At 44.4% G+C, this 21,844-nt stretch overlaps 1 long non-coding RNA gene across 1 annotated transcript; it reads right to left on the reverse strand.

The window, feature by feature from the left end:
* Positions 1 to 1,613: 1,613 nt before the first annotated feature.
* Positions 1,614 to 21,586, reverse strand: LOC123596684. Its single transcript, XR_006711803.1, has 3 exons — positions 21,466 to 21,586; positions 2,395 to 2,524; positions 1,614 to 1,704 (listed from the first exon to the last, which is right to left on the reverse strand). It is a non-coding gene; the product is annotated as an uncharacterized LOC123596684 (long non-coding RNA).
* Positions 21,587 to 21,844: the final 258 nt, after the last annotated feature.

The raw sequence follows: 21,844 nt of genomic DNA on the forward strand, positions 1-21,844 counted from the left end.
GTGGGATCCTCTGTCGCTGCCCCAGACCCTGCCCACGCTCACTCTCTCTCTCTCTCTCTCTCTCTCAAAATAAATAAATAAACATTAAAAATAATAATAATTAAAAAGTTCATGAGAGGGGCGCCTGGGTGGCGCAGTCGGTTAAGCGTCCGACTTCAGCCAGGTCACGATCTCGCGGTCCGGGAGTTCGAGCCCCGCGTCAGGCTCTGGGCTGATGGCTCAGAGCCTGGAGCCTGTTTCCGATTCTGTGTCTCCCTCTCTCTCTGCCCCTCCTCCGTTCATGCTCTGTCTCTCTCTGTCCCAAAAATAAATAAACGTTGAAAAAAAAAAATTTAAAAAGTTCATGAGAGATGCTGAAAGCAGGTAGAATGCTAGTTTTACCTAAGGGACGGCTTAAATAGAACTGGTTTTTGTAGAGCAAAGAATATTTTAGGACATAAAAATGAGCTCAGGAAGATAATTTGCACGAGGCCCCCTATCCCTGGCACCCACCTCCTGGTGTTCATGTCCTTGTGTAACCCCCTGCCCTTGAGTGGGTCGGACTTCCTGACCCACTGAATGCTGTTACAGGTGCTCGGCTATCACTCACAAGAGTAGTTTATCGAAAAGACTGTGGCTCCCCACTTGAGTGTTCTCTCCCTCTAAATTACTCACCCAGGGAAGCTAGCTGCCATGTGGAGAGCTGCCCAGTGGAGGGCAATTGATCAATTTCTTGCCACGTTGCCTGTCCACAGTCAGGTGATTGACTGGAGGTGCTGACGGCCCCTGGCCGACGCCTTGATTATACCGAGAGACCCCAAGTAAGAAGCACCCAGCTAAGCCACACCCAGGTTCTTGACTCATACAACTTGTGAGAGGATCAGTGTTGTTTTAAGCCACTGGAAATTAGTGGTACCATGGATAATCAATAAAGTAAAGTGGGGGGAAAAAAGGCACCGTCTTTGGAGTCAAGCAGAGCTTGACTGCAGCTTAACTGGCCTAATGCAAAATGCAAGAAGAGACGGTGACGGGACAACTGGGCAATTTAACCGCCTTGAGCCTCCCTCTCCTCTCCTCTCCTCTCCTCTCCTCTGAAAGTGTAATAACAGCAATTACCCAGTGGGATTGTCATTATTAAATTAAATAGCATATATTAAGCGATAAGAGAAAGACCTAAGGTGTATCATATGCTAATCTAGTATTTCAGTTCTTTCTTCTCCCTCAGTCCTCCCTTTCATCCCTTTTACTCCCCACCCCCCCTTTTTTTGGCTCTTTATTGGGAAAGGGGTATTTGAAATAATAGTGAGCATGGCAATTTTTGAGACCAGTGGTGTTTGAGGAGACAGGACAGAGCAGAATTTCAAATATAGAGGAACTATCACTTAATCTAGAGAGCGGGGAGAGAAAGGAAGAGAAGTCACCCTTAAAGATCCATTTCTTGCCCAGAGGTTTGTTTTTCTGATTCCATTACAGGGAATGGATTTAAAGATTGTAGGTATTTAGTTACCTCTCCCCCACAGAAGTGGATATTCCCAGAATGAGGAGCGAAGGATGGTCATAATTTGTTAAGATTTCTTGTGTAGTGTAACAGACACAGTGTCTTCTGCCCAATTTTATTTTATTTTTTTCCCAGGGAAGAATAAAAACAAAGCAAAAAGCAAAAGGAAGTTCAGTGGACACCGTTGGATGGTGTGCAGAACCCCAGCGGAGAGCATGATCTAATATCTGAAATGAAACAAAAACATTTATTAAACCCGAGAATTAGGGGGCTGGGGTGTTCAGTGCCTTGGCTTCACAGATAAGAAAGCTGAGACCAGTGAATTTTCTCAAGGCTGAAAAGTAATTGCAGAATTGGGAAGGGGTTGGGGGGAAGGCCATGGCACTTGGATTCTTTTCTCCCCGTGGAGGTGAAGAGGGTTTGTCCGGTTCAGGAAGGACTTCTTGGAAGGGACTTGTTTTGGGCAACTGAGAGGCTAATGTGAAGAGGCAAGATGGGGAAGTCCCTAGGGCAGTGGAACCCAAAGGGGACAATTCTGGGGCCATTTGTAACCAATTACAGATGGAAGGCAGGTAAGAAAAAAATGAAGAAAACAAGACGGGAGGACAAAAGTTTGAGCTACATGTGGACAGTAGCAAAAATGGAGACCTCAGGACACTTTCGTGAGGAAAATCAGAGAAAAGTCCTTGTCAGGACCAAGAAAAAATAGGTAGTTTGTCAGCAAGGAGGAAGGTAAGGGAATTAGAGACAGAGAATGGAAAGGAAGAGGAGAGAGGAGCTGGGGGAGGAAGAAGGGGTTGGGAAGGAAGAGGAGAGGGGACAAGAGGAGAGGATGTGGAGGAGGAGGAAGATGAGGAGGAGGAGGAGGAGCAGGAGGAAAGGATCGCAACGGCAGCTAACATTTCTTAGGTGCTTACCACGTGGCAGACATTCTTCTAAGGCACAGTGTTTGCGTCTTTATTTATTTATTTAATTCTAAGGACAGCCCTTTGAGGCTGACAGCAGGCCAGACAGTCTCAGGTTCCAAGAATCAGGAAGGATCATGGTCTGAGAAACACAGAAACAGCACGATGTTAAAGAAGGAAAGTGTTGAGTTCAGAAGCAGAGGGCAGTTGAATCTCAGCTCCTACTACTTTGGCCCAGATCTGCCCAGGAGGTACCTTTAAGCAAACAGCTGAACCTTCCTGACACACTCAGGGATCAGTCCTAAATTCATATTACCTGAAAGTTTGTTTACAGAGTGGCTCATGCTAAAAGAAAGAAATGGGGTGAGGAGAACCACCTGCTGATCCTGTCTGTCACCCACTTGCCGCGTGACCTTCAACCTAGGCATCGATATCTGGGCAGTTAAAAGACAGGAAGAAGTTACCCCTAAGATTCCTTCTAATGAAAAAAAATTAAACCAGTCAATGTCTCGTGGCTTTCATCCCCTAGCGCTGAGTCTTCTGTTCCGCTGTTTCTGAACCAGGAACAATAAATATAATTGCATATAATTGTATATAATTGTATAATTTGTAGCACATAAAGTCTGCTTTTGATTATAAAATCTGGATTTACAATGATAAGTCATGACCGTCGGTAGTGGTGGGAACAGAATGTGGTGATGTCGCGGGGTCAATAAAACTAAAGCCTCCTACTCCTCCGTGAGCCAACAGATAGTGCTTAAAGTGAAACACAGGAACGCGGCAACGCAAGAATGGGAGAGATAAGGAGGTAAATGTCAGGAGAATCGACTGAAGATGGAGGAGAGTGAGTCTGAGTCAGGGAGAAAAAGGGCTACGGTTCTTTACAATAAGACTTTATTAGAAATACCAACTTTATGAACCATATGCCTTTCAAACTTTGATCAGACTAAATACTGAGATTAAATAAATATATCCTCTCAAAAACCCCAAAGGCATACGAACCTCATGGGGGAGAGAGCTGAAGCTTTGGTGGGTGTTGGAGCAGAAACTGGATGAGGCTAATGTTAGTGGATATGGGGCAAGACCACGTGACCATGGACGCCATGATAAGAGTTTGTGTTTATTCTGAAATCTGCAGAAAACCCCAGAAAGAAGACGTGACACGATCAAGATTTACATTTTGAAAATGACAATCTGGCTCTCCCATAAGACTGGAGACGCCGTGAAAAGAGGAGCCAAGACAGTTACATCAGCCCTAGCATCTAAAGATAGGACCTAAAACAAAATGGCCCTTGGTAGACAATTGGTGAATGAATAAACTGATGAATGCATGAAATCCTATTTCCTTCCCCATGTCTCAGTTTCCTCATCTGTGTAATGGGGAGAATAAACCCCCTTCTTACCTTGTCTGCCCTCTTTTTTGTATACTCCCAGGAATGTTGGGAAACAAATGATGTGATAAGGGTAAAATATCTTAAGCTTCCTATGAAGTACCACTCTTTAAAAGGGTGAGAGCAAAGTATTCTGGTGAAACGAGGAGGGGCACTCCTGTAAATTAAATTAAATTAAATTAAATTAAATTAAATTAAATTAAACACAAATGTCTGGGTTCTACTAGTTTTCAATAGCAGAGAGAATTATCCCGAATGAAATATGGAGGGACTGAGTCCACCTCAGAATGGGACGGTCTTTGAAAACTTGATATTTGAAATTGTTTTTCCATTTGCATTGAAGATGTTTAAACTGAAGTGCACCTTTTCCTCTGGAAAGCCCACTCCAAATGCAGCCCGGTCCATACGTCAGAGTGTATGTGTGTGTGTGTGTGTGTGTGTGTGTGTGTGTGTGTGTTGCATATTTATAATGTCAGTATAGTTTGCAGAAAAATTTATGGGAGCAGCAGGAGTTCATCATAAGCAATAAAATCTTTTATGTGGATTCTTTCCCATTCTTTCCAATGGGATTTCTCAGGATTTTTTTTTCCACAACTTAATTTCAGACTCAAGAGAATCCCTGCTGCTGGTTTTTTTTTTTTCCCCAGCTGCTCCCGTCTTTCTCCCCTCTGCCACAGGGCACTGGGAAGGAAAGGCGGGCCATTCCCGCAGTGCCATTGGCTGACTGAATGAGGACTTTGGGCATTCATGCGTGGTCTTTTGCTTGACAGGTCAGGAAGAACTGGGGGAAACATTCCCATCCCATATAATTCTGGACTTTGAGTTCAGGTGATTACAGAACGGAAAAGTGCATGGAGACAAGACAGTGTCCCTGCAAGGTTACTACTGATAGGACCAGACTCATACTTGGAGGCCAGGGGCCTACCGTGGGGTATAATGGGAAGTGTGTCAAAGACCCCCTGCCTCCTTCCATCTCTCCTTGCCAGAGCCGGATGCTTTTAGCCTAAAGTTTGCACTCTGTTTTTGCAGTGCCCAAATATTCTCCCTTTGCTTTGCCATTGCCAGACACTCAAGAATTGAACAGTCGACTCACTGCAGAAGCTCGGCCTTCCCCTCAGTCTCCCCGCACAGCCGTCTTTTTCTCTATCTTCCCTCATTCTGTCTTAGGAAGATGAGAGAAAGTTCTCGCACATTAACTTCAAAACTAAATTCTACCAGTCTTTCCTCCAGTTTGTAGAGAAACACAAGAAGTAGAAGACTTGTACATTGGAAACTACAAAACATCATTGAAAGAAATTAAAAACCTAAATAAGTGGAAAGCAATCCCATCTTCGTGGGTCAGATGATTTAATATTGTTAAGACGGGAGTACTCCCTAGACTGATTTACAGATTCAGCACAATCCCCATTAAAATCCTAACCGCCTTTTGTAAAAGAAATTAACAAGCTGATCATAAAATTTACATGGAAATCAAGGGACCTAAAATAGCCAAAACAGTCTTTTAAAAAAAGAAGCGAAGTTGAACAACTCATGCTTCTTGATCTGAAAACTTTTGACAGTAATCAAGACTGTGAAAAGAGCATATGGATAGATACACAGATCAGTGAAATAGAACTGATGGTCCAGAAATAAAGTCTTTAAAAAAAAATTTTTTTTTTAACGCTTATTCATTTTTGAGAGAGAGAGACAGAGAGAGAGACAGAGAGGGTGAGCAGGGGAGGGGGAGGGGAAGAATAAGAGGGAGACACAGGATCAGATTCAGGCTCCAGGCTCTTAGCTGTCAGCACAGAGCCCGTTGCTGGGTTTGAACCGTGATATCATGACCTGAGCCGAAGTCAGACGCTTAACTGACTGAGCCACCCAAGGGCCCCCAGAAATAAACTCTTACATGTATGGTTAATTGATTTTCAATAAGGATGCTAAAACAATTCAGTGTGGGCAGTATGGTCTGCAACAAATGGGGCTGCGGCAACCAGATTTTCACAGGCAGTGAAGGAAGTTGAAACCCTGCCTTAAACTATATACAAAAACTAATTCAGAATGGATCATAGACCCAAACATAAGGCTAAAACGATAAAAAAAAGCATAAATGTAATTCTTTGTGACTTGAATTACACAACAGTTTCTTAGGATATCCAAAACATGACCACTATACACACACATACACACACACACGTACGTATTGGATTTCATCAAAACCAAAACCTTCTGTGCTTCAAGGGACACCATCAAGAGAGTAAAAGACAACCCAGGCAGCTCAGTCAGTTAAGCATCTAACTTCAGTTCAGGTTATGATCTCATGGCTCGTGGGTTCATGCTCCACATCGGGCTCTGTGCTGACAGCTCAGAGCCTGGAGCCTGCTTCAGATTCTATGTCTCCTTCTCTCTCTGCCCCTCCCTCGCTTGTGCTCTCTCTCTCTCTCTCTCTCTCTCTCAAAAATAAATAAACATCTAAGAAAAAGACAATCCAGAGAATGGGAGGAAATATTTGCAAATCATATATCTGATAAGGGATTTATATCCAGTATCTATAAATGACTCTTACCATGAAAGAATGAAAGACAAATAGGCCAATTAAAAAATGAATTTGAGTAGAAATTTCTCCAAAAGAGATATACAAATGGCCAAGAAGCTCACGAAAAGATGCCCGACATCATGAGTCATTAGGGAAATGCATATCAAAGCCACAGTGAGATACCACTTCATATCTACTATGATGGCAACGTTAAGAAAGACAGTAAGAAGTATTGACTGGTTGCGGAGAAAGAACTCTTTTTGTTTATAATTTTTTTAAGTTTATTTACTTATTTTGAGAGAGACAGAGACAGCACAAGCCGGGGAGGGGCAGAGACAGAGGGAGAGAGAAACCCCAGCAGGCTTCGTGCTGTCAGCTTAGAGCCCAATGTGGGGCTCAAACTCACGAAACATGAGATCGTGACCTGAGCTGAAACTGAGATTCGGGCGCTCAACCAACGGAACCACCCGGACACCCCTGAAAGTAGAACTCTTATACAGGATAGTGGGAATCCATTCTGGCAATTCCAACTTCTGGGTAAATGGCCAGGGGAACTGAAGACATATCAACACAAAAACTTGTACACAATGTTCACAGCAGGGTCACTCCTCATAGCCAAAAAGTGGAAACAACGCAAAGGTCTGTAAGTTGATGAATGGATGAATAAAATGGCATAGCCATATGATGACTATACAAGAGGGCATAGCCATTCAATGGCTTATTCAGTCATAAAAAGGAATGTACTATTAATACATGCTACAGTATGGATGGACCTGGAGGCCATTATACAAAGTGAAAAAAGCCAGATGTGAAAGCCCACATGTTGCATGATTTCGTTTATATGAAATGTCTGAAATAGGCAAATACATAGAGACAGAAAGTAGATTAGTGGTTGCCAGGGACTGGAGAGGGGGATATGGGGAGTGACTGTTAACAGGTACGGAGTTTCTTTTTGAGGTGATAAAATGTTCTGGACTTAAATGGTGAGATGGCTGCAAAATGTTGCAAATACTGAATTGTACACATTAAAATTTTATGGCATGTAATTATACCTCAAAACAAATTTGCAAAGAAATAACTGTTACAAAGAATGCATAATAACAGCTGATGTTTATTAAGGCTTTACTATGTCTGAGGCTAAAACTGACGTTGGCTAAAATTCTGTAGAGTAAAATTTGTTACCGGGGAAAACTAATGGAAAAATCAAATCTGTCAGAGAAAATTTACATCTGTAAATTTGACACAAGGAGGAAACCACTACAAACAAACAAACAAACAAACAAACAAACAAAAAGGCAGAAGTTATATCACACACAAAAAATGATCAAATCAAATCTTTATGAAAAATTTAAGTAGAAAATATTTAATTCTAATAAAAATGCTTTAAATAAAATAAAGAGGATGATGGCAAATTTTGGAATGGCTTAACAGTACTTACAGGGAATGGTCTTAATGGAGTTTACAATGGAAAATGCTTTCCTTATAAAAATTGGTTAGGGTCTCCATTTTTCTCGGCCTCATCTTTAAATTTGTTCTTAGGTGTCCTGTATGAATCAGTCAGGCAGCCAATCTTGGACAAAAACCTGTAACCTGTCACCTGCCACATACACATTCATGGACTTGCCCATGCAACCAACACTTGCTGAGTACCTACTACGTCCCAGACATCGTGTCAACAAACAAATGGCCACGTGCTAAAAATAAAATGATTGAGACAGGCATGTAAAGGGCTACTCAGAGAGCAAGGAGACCAGTGTAGTAATAGAGGTAAGCGCAGGGTAGCATGAGTATACCAAGAAAAGGTACTTGACATGGCCTGGTATGAAAAAAATCTAGTTACGACAACCACTGTTGTCCTTCAGGTACTTCTCAGAGCTGTTTAGTTCTGAGATACTACGTTTTTGTTTTTGTTTTTTTTGTAAGTAAATTTTTATTTTGAGATAATTTTATTTTTTTGTTTATGTTTTTTTTTTTTTTTTGAGAGAGAGAGAGCAAGCAGAGGAGGGGCAGAGAGAGAAAGGGAGAGAGAATCCAAGCAGGCTCTGTGCTGTCACAGGGCTCGATCTCATGAACCATGAGATCATGACCTGAGCCGAAACCAAGAGCCGGACGCTTAACCGACTGAGCCGCCCAGGCACCCCTATTTTGAGATAATATTAGATTAATATGCAAATGTAAGAAATAATAGACAGAGAGCCTGTATACCCTTTGCCCAGTGTCTCAGTCTGCGTGGGCTGCCACAACCAAGTTATGGGCAGCTTAAACAATGGAAATTTATTTCTCGCGGTTCTGGAGGCTGGGAGTCTAAGAGATCAAGGCGTTGCCAGGTTTGGTTCCTACTGAAGCTTCTCTGGTTGGCTTACCAGAGGACTGCCTTCTGTGTCTTTATATGGCCCTTCTTCTGTGCAGGCATATCACTGATGTCTCTTCCTCTTCTTATAAGGACACCACCAGGCCGATCGGATTAGGGCCCTACCCTTTTGAATTACTTTTTTCGAGGCCCTGTCTCCAAATGCAGTCCTATTGGAGCTTCCCAATTCGTATGAATTCCAATTCATACGGGGGCTTCCCCATGAATTTTAGGGGATGCAACTCAGTCTATAACACTCAGTCTTCCCCAATGACAACATCTTGGAAAACTGCAGTATGACGTCATAATCTGGATACCGACAGGGATACAGTCACGATACAAAACATTCTTCATCACGAGGGTCCTTCATGGTGCCTCACTGCTCTCCTGCCCCGACCCCCTCCTTCAGCCCCTGAAACCACGTAGACTCTAATTCTCTATTTCTGCGATTTTGACATCTCAAGAATGTCATACGAATGGAATCACATGATGTAACCTTTTGGTTTTGGCTTTTTTTCGGTCAGCATAGTTCTCTGGAGATTCATCCAGGTTGTGGTGGACATCAGTCATTCATTCCGTTTTATTGCCTGGTAGTAGTCCATGAACGGATGTAGCACATTCTGTTTAACTATTCACCTGTTGAAAGATATCTGGCTTGTTTCCAGCGTGTGGCTTTTACAATCAAGTTTCTGTGACGATGTGTATACAGGTTTTGTGTGAAAATCGGCTTTGGTTTCTCTGGAGTAAATGCCCAGACTGCATTTGCTGGGTGGCGTGACGGCAGCCCCGTGCTTCATGTTTTATTTTAAAAGCTGCCAAACTGTCTTCCAGAGTGACTGTGCCATCTCACCTATTAGCCAGGATTGTGTAAGTGATCCTGTCTGTTCGCATCCTGGGCATCATCTGCTTTATATTAGTCATTCCGATAGGTGTATAGTTAGTGGTTGTAAGTTGCATTTCCCTAATGACCAATAACGTTGGACAGCTTCCCTTGTGCCTATTTGCTCTCTGGACACCTTCTTCAGTGAAATGTCTGTGTGTGTCTTTTATCCATTTTCTAAGTGGGTTGCCTGTTTTTTGTTTTGTTTTGTTTTACTGTTGAGTTTTCAGAGTTTTTAATATATTCTAGATCCTAGTCTCTTGTTAGATACGTGGTTTGCCAATATTTCCTCCCAGTCTGTGGCTTGTCTCTTTTTTCTCTTATCGAGGTATTTCGAGGCACGAGTGTTTTTAATTTCGATGAAATCCATCTTATCCATTTTTCCTTTAATGCATCGTGTTTTGGGTATCAAGCCTAGGAACTTGGCTTAACCCCAGATCCCAAAGGTTTTTCTCTGTTTTTTCCCTAAAAACTTCACAGATTTGTATTTTACATTTAAGCCCATGATCCAATTTTGAGTTTATTTTTGTGTAGATCAGGGATCGTTATTTTGCCCTTGGATGACCAGTTACTCCAACATTGTTTGCAACTTCTCAAAAGTAAGTTTGGCATATTTGTGTGGGTCTACTTCAGGATTCTCTGTTCTCTTCCATTGACCTATGTGCCCCCCCTCCGCCAACACCACACAATTTTCACTACACTAGCTGTATTTTCAGTCGTGATAGTGGGTAGATCCCACATGTTTTACTCTTTTCAAAAATTGTTTTAGGGGTGCCTGGGTGGCTCAGTCGGTTAAGCGTCTGGATTTCGGCTCAGGTCATGATCTCACAGTTCGTGGGTTCGAGACCCGCGTTGGGCTCTGTGCTGACAGCTCAGAGCCTGGAGCCTGATTCAGATTCTATGTCTCTGTCTCTCTTTGCCCCTCTCCTGCTCACACTCTGTCTCCCTCTCTCTCTCAAAAATAAACATTAAAAATTTTTTTTAAAATTGTTTTAGCTATCTCAGTTCCTTTGCATTTGCATGCGAATTTTACTTTTTTATGTTATGTTACGTTACGTTATATCATGTTATGTTATTTTGAGAGAAAGAGTGAGCCCATGTGAGCAGGGGAGGGGCAGAGGGAGAGAGAATCTTAAGCAGGCTCTGTGCCATGTGGGGTTCGATTCCATGACCCTGAGATCATGACCTGAGCCAAAATCAAGAGTCAGACGCTTGACCAACTGAGCCACCCAGATGCCTCTTGCATATGAATTTTAAAGTAATCTTGTGTATATCTATGAAAAGTCTGGCAGTGTATTTAATATGAATTACATTAAATCTGTATGCCAGTTTGGGGAGAATGAACTGCTTTATGAAGCTGAGCCTTCCAATTTATGAACAGGGAATGTGTCTCCATTTATTTTGGTCTTCTTTGATTTCTTTCATCAGAGTTTTGTAGTTTTCAGCATACAAGTCCCATATATGTGTTGTTAGATTTACACCTGAATATTTCTTTTTGTTGAGTAGTCGTCAATGGAATGGTGTTTTAAATTTCAGTATCCACATTCATTGTTAGTATATAGAAGTCCAGTTAGCTTGTACACATTTGTCTTGCAGCCTGTGACCTTGTTGAACGTATTGGTTGTAGGAGATTTCTTTTGTTGATTCCTTAGGATTTTCCACAGACAACCATGTCTTCTGCAAAGAGACAGTTGCTTCCTTCCTTCCTTCCTTCCTTCCTTCCTTCCTTCCCTTCCCTTCCTTCCTTCCCTTCCTTCCTTCCTTCCTTCTTTCCTTCCTTTCCTTCCTTTCTTCCCTTCCTCCTTTCCTTCCTTCCTTTTCTTCCTCCCTTCCTTCCTTCCTCCTTTCCTTTCCTTCCTTTCTTCCCTTCCTCCTTTCCTTCCTTCCTTTCCTTCCTCCCTTCCTTCCTTCCTTTCCTTCCTCCCTCCCTTCCTTCCTTCCTTCCTTCCTTCCTTCCTTCCTCCCTCCCTTCCATCTTCCCTTCCTTCCTTCTTTCCTTTCTTCCTTCCTTCCTTCCTCCCTTCCTCCCTCCCTCCCTTCCTTTCCTTCCTTCCTTCCTTCCTTCCTTCCTTCCTGATTTGCTTGCCCTTTATTTCTTTTTCTTGTCCATTGTACTAGCTAGAACTTCTAACAATATATTGTACAAAAGTGGTCAGAGAAGATAACCTTGCCTTGTTCCTGATCTTAGAGGGAAAGAGTTCCCTCTTTCGCCATTAAGAATAATGTTAATTATAAATATTTTGTAGATGCTCATTTTCAAGATGAGGAAGTTCCCTTCTATTCCTAGTTTTCTCAGCATTTTTATCACGAACAGATAATTGAATATTGTCAAATGTGTTCTTTAGTGATTAAAATGATCATGTGATTTTTCCTTTAGCTATTAATAAGGTGGATTATGTTGGTTGACTTTTAAATAATGAACCAGCCTTCCATTTGTGGAACAAACCCCACTCTATTTGGTCACGGAGTATAATTTTTTTCTATATATTGCTGGATTCTCTTTACTAATATTTTGCCTCTAAATTTATAAGGTATATTGGTCTGCTGTTTTCTTTTTTTGTACTGTCAATGTTTGGTTTTAGTATTATGATACTACTAACTTTATGAAACAAATTGGGAAGTATTCCCTCCTCTTCTATTTTTCTATAAGATATTTTGCTGAGTTGGTGTTAATTCTCTTTTAAGGGGCGCCTGGGTGGCGCAGTCGGTTAGGCGTCCGACTTCAGCCAGGTCACGATCTCGCGGTCCGTGAGTTCGAGCCCCGCATCAGGCTCTGGGCTGATGGCTCAGAGCCTGGAGCCTGTTTCCGATTCTGTGTCTCCCTCTCTCTCTGCCCCTCCCCCGTTCATGCTCTGTCTCTCTCTGTCCCAAAAAATGAATAAAAACGTTGAAAAAAAAATTTAAAAAAAATTCTCTTTTAAATATTTGATAGAATTCTCCATTGAAACTAGGTCTAGGTATTTGGGACTTGGCAAGAAGTCCCTTGCCAAGTCCCTTGGCAAGAAGAATAGAGAAAGATATGTCTACTCAATCTTCCTAGAAGTGAAAGCCTGACTCCAAAATGTTAATGTGACCAGTTTGCTGAAGAGCTTGGATCCCAAAGCTCCATTTTTGCCTCATCTCTACCCTTCAAATCCTATCTTCCCATCTCCCTACCCTGGATGGTAGCGTGAGTGGGTCCTCAGACTTTCCAGGTCCAAGTGTGAATGGTCTTTATTTTCAGGGGTCAAAAAGGCAATCCAAACCAAGCCAAAATTCAATTTTTCATCCACCTCAGAGGATTCTTTTTCTTTCTACCCACCGGACTTGGCCCCAGCTTTGTAACCTGCATAGGGCAGAACTTGGCTTTCTCCTCTGCTTTGTTTTTCCTCTCCCTGGCTTCTTTTCCATCCATGGTTGGGGTCAGGGGAGGGAAAATTAAAAGACAGGGTAAAGTGTTACGTTATGGCTGGAGCTGCTTAAGTCAGACAGGAGTGCCCCCTGCCAGTCAGAGGCCCAAATGTGGCTTCTCCCTCTGTTGTGGGTTCTCCTGAGCCCCTGCTCTAGGGGGACCACAGGTGCAGCACCACTCTGTCAGCCTCTACAGACCCAGGGTGACAGACATTGTCTCCTGGCAACTGCTGCCCAGAGTCATCCGTGTAGGGCACGGTTCGGTCATGACAGTTCAAGCCCAGCTGACTCCCACAGCATCTGCTAAAAGTGTCGCCAGTCTGCGATGCCTTCTTTTGACTTGCATAAACAGCTCTGGTCGACCTTTCTCCTCTAGAGTTCTCCCAAGGAGACTCAGGCGGATTCCAAGGGACGCTGTCATGTCCTCCCAGGAGCTCATCTGCTCCTCCCCGTTGTGTTGTCCCAGCAGCACTGGGCAGCAGGCTCTCCACACCGGCTTGAAAAGGGGATGAGAAAAAGCTTTCCTCTGACTCTCACGAGGAGAGTGGAGGTACACACAGGACACTCAGATAAGCTGCTTTGAAGAAATCTTTACTCCCCAGCATCCTTGATCAACCTCTAGCTTTCTCGTATATATAGGTTAGAGAGGGGCGATGGGCCACCCCTTAGCAAATCCCACATGGATGGTCTAGCAACTTCTTTAGAAAATGGAGTCATTTGTCAACTTGGGGTCGTCAGGAGAAACGCTGAGAAAATAGGGAAAGTCTCACTGAACATTCTGTCAGGAAGAACGAACAAAACACCATAGTCTAAACCATGCCCTAGGCCTGTAGAACAGTGGTTCTGAGACACAAGCTTATCCCTCAAATCACCTTCATCCTCATGTACACGTTGAACTTTAAGCTGATCGCAGCCCGCTCAGTGGCTAAGACGTGGTCTCCTTGTAAGACAGCCACCTGTGCCATGGACTGGAGCACATTCAGCACAGACTGAATGCAATTAGAGCAAGTCGCACCTCAAAGGGCACAGCCTGCCACGGGACAGCTGGGAAGTGGCAGCAGCACAGAGAGAAACTGGCTACAGCAATCTGAAGCTGAAGAAGCCTTTTTTGAACAACAGACATTCTATGTGGAAAGTCTGTGGAACAAGCAAATGGGACTTCCTAGAGTAGTGGCCTTTGCGGCCTAAAGCTATTGTGTCCTACACCTGTGGTAAGTCTTCCTGGGGTGCCCACGACAGCCCCTTGGTCCTCCGTGTGTCGCTTCAGCCCAGCTGGTGTCTCATAACACATTCCATGACATCACCCCCAAAATAAAGGATGAAGGGTTTGGGCAACACCCCACGTCTCATTCTGACAGTCCATTGTTCTGGTTACTAGAGTCTTCAAAATTGAGGCACACAAGTTGCCAATCTTCAAGGAATTTGAGTGAATAAAATACGTGGAGCCCTGAGAAGAGAGGGAGCTCAGAAGTTGACTTAGGATCTTACAGGGCCCAAGGGTCATTAGCGTGTCACATGCTCTTGGATGGACAGCTGCAAGGAGTGTCAATTAATTAGCTGTCCACTTAAGAGAATACACTTTCAAGGAATCTCAGGACCTCCGGAGGTAAGCTAGTTTGTCTAATTTCAAAATTTTTTTTTAACGTTTATTTATTTTTGAGACAGAGAGAGACAGAGCATGAACGGGGGAGGATCAGAGACAGAGGGAGACACAGAATCTGAAACAGGCTCCAGGCTCTGAGCTGTCAGCACAGAGCCTGACGCGGGGCTTGAACTCACGAACCACAAGATCATGACCTGAGCCGAAGCTGGATGCTTAACCGACTGAGCTACCCAGGAGCCCCTAATTTCAGGCTGTGGGTGTTGCAAGCCTGGAGCATGAGGTTCTGGACTCCTATTCCTTGGTTCTTCCCTCTAGCTGAGCGAACGCTGCGAGAGGGGCCTCCGAGGGTGAGCTTATCACTGACGTGGAGCTGAAGTGAGGACTGAGGACCAGACGTCAACAGGAGAGCATGGCATTGCCATCCACCTCCTCTACAAAGTAGCAAATTCCATCCAGACAACAGATGAATGCAGAGGCTTTCCCTTTCTCTCAGTGGCCACCAAAAAGTGTCAGGCCAAAGCAAGACTATGTCCAAGCCTTCAGAGTATTATTTTGTTCAGCTAAATGATAAATTTCCCCTGGTCATTGTGCGGTCCTAGACATCTGAAAGGAGGTATCTCACGCTGCCCGCCCGGAGGGCAATCTGTTTGGAAGTCTCTGGGGGGAGAGCAGAGCAGGGTGGATTTATGGCACCACCACAGGCATTACCGCAAGTATTGGGACCAAATGGAGGAAACGCCACAGAGCAGCCCTGAGGCCGGGCTTCCAGCCTGTGAACAAATCCTGCGGGTTGGGAATGCTGTTTTGAACCCAGCATGCACGAACCGCCTGCCCATACAGAAACCTCTGACAACACTTTCCTGTGAGAGACCTGGGCTCTAGGGAGGCCGGCTTCCTTCTGCGTCACCGTGATGTGACCACGAGGGTGGGAACCGGGCCCAGGAAAACTTCCTCCTGGACTGGGGCGACCCTTGTGCAGAATACTGGCTTGGAGCAGAGTGCTTTTCCCTGAGATATCAGGGCCTCTGTCACCCTGTCCAGAGGGGCCCCTTTGGCCACTGCCCTGCCAGGATCTGCCTTACTGCACCCTTGAGACTCTAGGGCTAAGAGCCGACTAATAGCAGGGCCTCTCTGTGTCCCAAGCCAAAGGGACCAGATTTAGAAAGTTTGATGACTCGGGTACCTGGGAATTCAAGGGCCTCTCATGCTATCAACAAAGCAAGCAAATTCTAAAAAATGAATACAATGTCAATTAGAACACAAAAATGCCAATGGAACTGTCTTGGAGCAGTAGGATTATGCTGATTTTTCCTCCTCGTACTTCATTGGATTTTCCAAGTTTTATATGCCTTTTGTATTGGAAACATAAGCTTTATGAAGTAAAAATGATCAGAATAACCATTAATTGATTCAATTTAATATTGCTCTTCAAGAGACTCGTAAATACTGCTAGTAAGTAAAATCTTATAACTTAAAGCGCCCGAAGGTTGACTTGACTCCTGGGACCTTTTATTTCTCTGGGCCAGCTCCCCCAGATGTTGGCTGTCACCAAGACCTTAGTTGTTACCATGTCACAAAACTCCTGCATTTTCTAACAAAGGAATCATCTTTGTATAGCTTCCTCATAGTCACATAAGAAACAAGACAGCTCAGTAAGCCTGCTATGCAACTTGTAAGAAAGTGACACAATGTCCAGTATTAAGAAGGAATGATGACATAAAGATAATGGCCATTTATTGAGTATATAAGGTGCTTTGCCTTCATCTTTAATCCTTACAACAAGAAATAATGGGGGTGGGGGGCTAGGATAAGAGCAATTCAGACTGCTGGGCTTGGATCCCGGTTCGACCATTTGTGAACTCTGTTACTTGCATGGTTACTTAACCTCTTTTACCTTCATCTGTAAAATACTACCTACCTGATCCAGTTGTTCTGAGGATTAAATGAGATTCCTCTGGTGAAACACGTAGCATGATGACTGGCATAAAACAAGAAGGTCCCATACACCAGTTGTTATTATATTTGTTTTACAGAGTATGGCCGGGATGGGGGGGGGTGATGAAATGCATACCATATGGCTCTTGCCTCAGTGGAATTTATTTGAATGATACATAGATAGGTCTCCAGCTGATTAGTGCCTATATCCTCAAGTTTTAGGAGCAAATGACAATTGAATGTTCTCTTTTTGCCTCGCTATTGTGATTGGGAGTTTGAGGCCCAGTGTTGGAGGATGCCGTTAGCTAGTTAGACGGTGGATGTCTGACAGGCTACCCATGACACCATGACACCACACATCCGTGAGAGCCAAGGTCTGTGTCAACTCAGGTTTCCAAGGGTCATTAGTACCTATTCCATAGAGTGATTACAGTTATCAGGAAAGAACACTGCCTAATGGGGACACCCTTCCAAGAAAACTCAAATGGCAATGTAGCTTCCTGGTGGAGGAAAGTTCCAGAGCCCGCATCTATTGCTTTTAGTGTGGCCTTGTACAGTTAAAACCAGAAAAGTCAGTCTCCCAACCTGAAGCCTCAGGAGTGAGGGTAAGGAAGAGGGGAAGGAACAGAACTGCACTTGGAGCATTTCCCACATTAAGTTATTTCAGGATCTGTGTTGCTAGGTGTCCACATAAAATATATTCACCAGAGAAGCAGGAAGTTGAACACATTCTGCTCAAGACTTTTTTCAGCTGTGTGTCCACATTAGTGCCTTCTAGAAAGAAAACAGAGACAAAGACGGTCCTGCTTGGATTTTATATCCAGAAGCCCCCCAAAACAAAAATACTTGGGCAACTTTGATCTATAGACTTGTTCTTTCATCTGAGCTATGAGACTATTGGACGAGGCAAGTCCTCTAGGCCACTAACATGTTTGAGTTATTCTTTCACAGACAGTGGGGAGAATTCTGGATTGGATGGGTCCCATGAGCAATGTAAAGGGCTCTCTCTGTGTGTCTCCTCTCACTTTCTGCCTCCTTCCTAGGTGATGTCATCACTCCACTGGTTTTTACTGATCACATATGATAATGTCTTGAAAAATACAGACATTATAGTCAAGGAAAAACTGCATGACCCATTTCAAGGTCTCCTCTATGCTCCAGACCCATTGGATCAGTTAAGAATCCTTTTAGCTGCAAGTAACAACAATAAAAAATTCAACTTACAGTGGTGTGGCAGAGTCTATTAGCTATCCACAAAATCCATCCTTCCGTAGAAGCTGGAATATGGTCTCCTGGTTACTCTGTATTTCTCAGTTCCCCTTGCATATAGATGTGGCCACATGACTCAGTCGTCTCCCATGCAAAGGGAGTGGAAGTGAAATATGCCATTCAGGGGCCTGGCCTATAAAATCTCCCTTCTCCCCCTGCTGGCCAACTGATTCTATGCTCAGAACAAAGTCAGAAGCCACAGGTTGAAAACAATAGATCCACTGTTACCTTGTGTCCCTGGGCTTTCCACCACCAACAACCCGCAACATCCAGCCTTGACCAACCAAAACTAAGAAATACATGTTTATCATGTCTGAGCCATTACTTTTGGAATCTACTCATTACCTTACTGTATCCTACCCTAAATAAAACAAATGCCTTAAACTAACAGAACATTTTTATCTTACTTAACAAGAAATTCAGAGAGAGTAGCTGCTGGCATTTATTCAGATGCTCAAGGTTGCCATCAGGGACCAAGTGTCACCTTCTGCTTACCATCCTTAAGGTATTGTCTTTGTTCTCAAACTCTTGTCTCATAGCCACAAGATTGCAGCTGCAAAGGGATATGTGGGCTATGGGGGTTATGCTCACCTCCGGACAGGGAGAAGGGAAAATCAGCAAAGTGTTAGTTCCCCAGTTGTGTGTCTTTTTATGCCTCAAGGGAAGCCCCTCGATATATTTTAGCCAGAATAAATGAGTCACTTGCCCACAGTTTCACTAAGTGGCCAAGGGGAAGAGATTAGCACAACTGGTTCAGACCAACCTCACTTCATCCGTAGGGGTTGGGCCTAAACCCTTCCAATCTCAAAGGATTTCTGCCTGTAAGTCAATAAATTGGGGATCTAGCAACAAGAAGGTGGGACATAGGGGATGGTTGTTATGTAAGCAAAGATCAGTGTCTGCCATATTTGTGTATTGAACCATTTGCTGAACATTTCCACCTACTTGGCATTTTTAACACCTTTCTTCCTCTCACTTCTAGATCCAATTTTATCTTCTAAATGTCCCCTCACTCCTGCCCTTTTTCTCTGTTCCCACTCCCTATTGTCTGCCCCAGCTGTCTCTAGCCTGCCCTTCTATTCCATTTCCTGCACAGTCACGGCAGGGATCTTACAGAAACTCAAACCTGACCTCAACACTCCACTCTGTAAATTCTCCAACAGCCCTCACTATGGAATCAACTCTTATGTGTGAAATCTAAATACCACATATTGTAAGTCATGCACACACACACACATACACACACACACACCCTTTACACCTCTATTCTCTCTGCCCAGAATACTTTCCCTACCTTTTCATCTGTCCAACCTTAAAACTTAATTCAGTCTTTCAAATGACTCTTTCCCTGCCTCCTCCCCAGTACTGACTTAGGCCCTCTCCTTGCTGCTATGACTGTGCCCTGAAAGTATGCTATGTTCCACTAGTGCATCTGTTCTAAGTTCTTCTAGTGCCTTGTCTACGTGTCTGTCTCCACAACCACCCTGTGACCTGCCAAAGGACAAGGGCTGCATCTTATTCATGCATCACCTCACCCAGTAATTGGCCCAAAGAAAACACTTCTGCAGGGGCGCCTGGGTGGCTCAGTCGGGTGAGCGTCCGACCTCGGCGCAGGTCATGATCTCACAGACGGGTCGTGAGTTCGAGCCCCGTGTCGGGCTCTGTGCGCACTCTCTCTGTCCTTCCCCCACTCATACTGTCCCTCAAAAAATGAATAAATGTTAAAATAAATTTCAAAAAAAAAAAAAAAAAGGAAACACTTTTGCAAATAGATGGAATAAAATCCGATTTTCATCAGCACAATACCAGTGGTTTAAAATGACTTTTTTGTGTGTGCGGGGGGGTGGCGGGGATGCCTGGGTGGCTCAGTCGGTTGAGCATCGGACTTCGGCTGAGGTCACAATCTTGCATTTTACGGGTTTGAGCCCTGTTTCGGGCTCTGTGCTGACAGCTCGGAGCCTAGAGCCTGCTTCAGATTCTGTGTCTTCCCTGCTTGTGTTCTTTCTCTCTCTCAAAAATAAATGAACATTAAAAAAAAATTTTTTTAATGACTTTTTAAGTCTTTTTTACACATAGAGCAGCCATACAATTTCATTGGTATTTTTCTTCAGGATTGGCAAATGAATGTCTGTCTTCATAGTGCACACCCTTAGAAGATTAATTCTTTGTTAAGTAGGATCTCCAGATAACCACAGTGAGTTACCAACAGAATACTAACGTGAAAATGCATTCCTGGGATGAATGAGGACCGCGGCAGTATCTGGGAATAATTATACTACAATATTATTGCTTAATAAGGGCGGTAACTGCAGCCAATTTTTGGGCACTTGAATTGTGACAGTACTTCGCAGCTGTTTTTAAATTTTTTTTTTTTCAACGTTTATTTATTTTTGGGACAGAGAGAGACAGAGCATGAACGGGGGAGGGGCAGAGCGAGAGGGAGACACAGAATCGGAAACAGGCTCCAGGCTCTGAGCCATCAGCCCAGATCCCGACGCGGGGCTCGAACTCCCGGACCCCGAGATCGTGACCTGGCTGAAGTCGGACGCTTAACCGACTGCGCCACCCAGGCGCCCCATGCAGCTGTTTTTAAATTTAATCCTATCACCTCATGAATGAGGTGCTCTTACTAGCTTCATTCCGTGGAGAAGAAAACCGAGGCCTGAGGGTATAAGACATGGCTTAGATTCACGCAGTCAGGAAAAACCGGAACCAGGATGGAAACCCACTTTTTCTGACCCCAAAGCACACACCTTTAACTAATCTACTGCCCTCCCTTTAACGTCATCAACCAGGAAATCTTGAGAGCTTCTTTACTATGTGAAAAAAGAGGGCTAGAGAGAGTCTTTTTTGGTTTTAGGTTTATGTTTTTATTTTGAGAGAGAGGGAGAAGAGAGCAAGCAGGGGAGGGGCAGAGAGAGAAAGGGAGAGAGAATCCCAAGCAGGCTCCACACCGCCAGCATAGAGCCCAATGAGGGGCTCGAACTCACGAACCGCGAGATCGTGACCTGACCCGAAATCAAGAGTCGGACACTCAACCGACTGAGCCACCCAGGTGCCCTGAGAATTTTTTTTTTGTTTTTTTTCCCCAGAAAGACTGAAGTTAAGCCTGAGATTAGATTTATTCCCCATAATGAGAGACCCCAGCTCGATTGAATGGCGGTTGGCAAACACACAGTTCACCCTGTGGTTCGGCTGTTGCCATCGGAGAATTTCCCTTCCTGTGATTGCAGGGACTCCTTGAGAGAAGTGGGAAGGTTTGGGTGGGTTTGTTTTTTTTTTTTTGTTTTTTTGTTTTTTTGTTTTTTTTTTTTTTTTGCCTGTCTGTTTTGTTTTTAGCTCAGCGCTTCTGAAACTGGAAGGTGCGCGTCCATGACCTGAGGTGGGATCTTGCTGAAACGCAGACCGAGGACCCCTGCGCCGGATCCGCATCAGGCGTGGTCACAGCGAGACAGTGTCGCTCCCGCACAACCTCACCTCACGGGGGCACCAGGCCCAGAGCCCAGCCCGCCGTGCTGAGAGGGAGATCCTCTCCCTCCAACCACAGGCCCAGGTGGAAGCCAAGCAGTTCCCACCATCCTCTGCGTGAGGAAGAAAGGACGGCCTCACGGGTGAGGCTTGGTTTTCTCCCTCCCTGGAGGAAACAAAAATCAACTCAAAAGTAAGTTCAACATCCATTTCGGTATGTGCCCCAGCCATTCTGTGAAATCCTCAGAATTTGATCAGCCCGTCAACCTCTCACTTAATTACCTTTTCACCTCACACTTGCCTGACCCAAGAAAGTCTCCTGCCATAGAGGGCTGCGAGGTGTTTTCAGACGCTGGAAAGCAGCTGAGCACAGTGTCGGATCCTCGCCCCCGCCCCGCTTGGGCCTCGGGTCAGGCCTCGCCTGGCAGGTGCACTCGTGGCCGCTCTGAAGTGACCGTCCGCTCCCAGGAGGCCTGCAGCTTCCAAGGGCGGTTGGCCCGCTGCTGGGACTCACCCCGCAGCGCGTCCGGCTCCAAACGGAGCAGAGGAAACACCATGTCCTCAATGACTTATCCTTGACTGACACCATTTTTTTTCCCCCCTCAGCGGGGCTCTTCTTGTTATGTGGTTCCTGCAATATCCTCTCCTCCCACACATTCCC

Source organism: Leopardus geoffroyi, chromosome C1, assembly GCF_018350155.1.
Source record: "Leopardus geoffroyi isolate Oge1 chromosome C1, O.geoffroyi_Oge1_pat1.0, whole genome shotgun sequence".
NCBI classification, from domain to species: Eukaryota; Metazoa; Chordata; class Mammalia; order Carnivora; family Felidae; genus Leopardus; species Leopardus geoffroyi.